The sequence below is a fragment of the Callospermophilus lateralis genome, unplaced genomic scaffold, assembly GCF_048772815.1.
Source record: "Callospermophilus lateralis isolate mCalLat2 unplaced genomic scaffold, mCalLat2.hap1 Scaffold_66, whole genome shotgun sequence".
In the NCBI taxonomy this organism is placed as follows: Eukaryota; Metazoa; Chordata; class Mammalia; order Rodentia; family Sciuridae; genus Callospermophilus; species Callospermophilus lateralis.
In genome coordinates, this window is record NW_027514882.1 from 7,848,325 (window position 1) to 7,850,512 (window position 2,188).

A 2,188-nucleotide genomic window follows, 5' to 3' on the forward strand; every position below is an offset into this window, starting at 1 on the left:
GAAGATAATCAAGCTAAGATCAACAGTAAACATTTTTCAGGAAAAGAGAGTAAAGGTCACTGGGTAAATAACAGCTGGGTTTACTGAGCTGGAGAATGGTGAGCAAGATGATTTAAGAGAAAGGTGATTAATGGTACAGAAGGGCTTTCAGAGAAGATATGGTCCTGTGGATTTCAACCTAGATCTTAATGATCATTTAGGGGCATTCTGGAAATTCATAGGGGCATATCTGTCATTGAGTAAGTTGAGGATCAGGATGCTAGATATTCCATAGTATTGGAGAACAATATCTGTATTAGTTATCAACTGCTGCATAACATTATTTTAAAATTTAATGGTTTAAAAGACAATAAAAACTGATTATCTTACATTTCTATGGGACAGGAATGTGGGAGCTGCTTAGGTGGGTGGTTCTGACTCAGGATCTATCAACATGTACTCACGTTGGCTGTGCCTAAAAGAAGACTTGACTGGGAACAGAATATCAGCTTCCAAAGACTCATTCACATGGTTGGAAAGTTGTTACTAGCTGTTGACAGGCAACTTTAGTTCCTCATCTTGCAAGACCTTTCTGTGGAGCTTCCTGAATATCCTCACCATCTGATAGCTGGCTTCTCCTAGACAGAGTGATTTAAGAGAAGAAAGAGAGAATGGCAATATCTTTTAAGATTGAGCTTAGAAATTATACACCATATCTTCCACTAATAAATGTGAAAGGGTACTTCATGAGCGTGGGAATATGAGGAGGCGAGGATCATTGTGGACTGTCTAAGGGGGATGGATCCAATTGTTCTATATAATAAAGAAGTTTTTACTATTACTTTAGCAAAAAATTTCTAGGCTTTCCTGGGTTAAAAAAACTGTCTATAATCATCTGCATCTATAACCACATAATGTTTGAATACAAAATATTCTTTGGACCATATGTTTTATATATATAGAATTTTCTAGGATTTCAATCAACTATAAACTTACTATAAGAGAAAGTTAAGCATATTTAGTTGGTAAATATTTAGTTGTGTTAAAAGTTTTTTATCATTTCATATCACCATCAGCAATATCACTTGCTATATCTGAGCCCAAACAGCATACTTCATTCAATCTTCATTTGTGGTCTTCCTGTTTATGATTCTCCGTACATATATGAACATTAAATAATTTCACTGCACCAACCTATACTAAATATTCTATATAAAATACTTATTATTTCACTATAAATAATTTCTATAGGGTTTCTCCTTTATATTGTAATTAGATTGCCATGTTGTTTTATATAGTTTTAAGTTATGTTTTGGAGGTAATAGAATTTATGAATAGAATTTCAGGTTAATAAAAGGATATTACAGAATATTTTTTAGAAAAATGTGCTGAATAAGATTGATGGGTAATTCTTTGGCTTATTGTCCTTCTTTTCATTCATGAACTGAGTCCAGGAAAGCATGTAAATGGACAAACATCTGAAAGCTAATTAGTGGAAGAACCAGGAGAAAAACGCAATCCTCAACCTCAGTCCATTGCAGACTTCATTACCCTGAGTTCCAGTTACTCACTTACTAGTTATCTCCCACCTTTGAATATGAGCCTTGGATCATCTATTGGCCACAGTAATCCCAGGGATTCTTTAAATTCTAGCTTTCATCTCTTCCCTAGTCCTCCAAGTACAACATAGTTAAAATCTATCTTATGAACCATATTTTTTTTACAAAGCAGAATTTATCCTCTTTATCAAACTTGGATAATTATATGTACATATAACAATATGCACGACTGGGACATTTACAAATTACAGAAAATTTTGTGTGCTCCAGACTTTTATGTTAACTATTGTGATACTAATGTACAAAGTTTGCTGCAGATACTATCAATTACATTTGCAGAACTTTATTTATTTTCATACTTTTCTCAAAATATATATATATATGGAATTGAATCCTGGGATGCTTAACCACTGAGCCACATGTCCAGCCAATTTTATTTTTTGTTTTGAGACAGGGTCTTGCTAAGTTTCTTAGGGCCTTGCTAAGTTCCTGAGAAACTTTTGTATTTTAACAAAAGGAAACTAAAACATTGGAAATGCATTTTCCAAGGTAGAAGATCAGGATAACATTTTTGTTGCAAAAATATTATTTCAAAGTAAATGATATAATACTATTATGCTCTTAAAAGAAAAATGGAATAATGAAATATC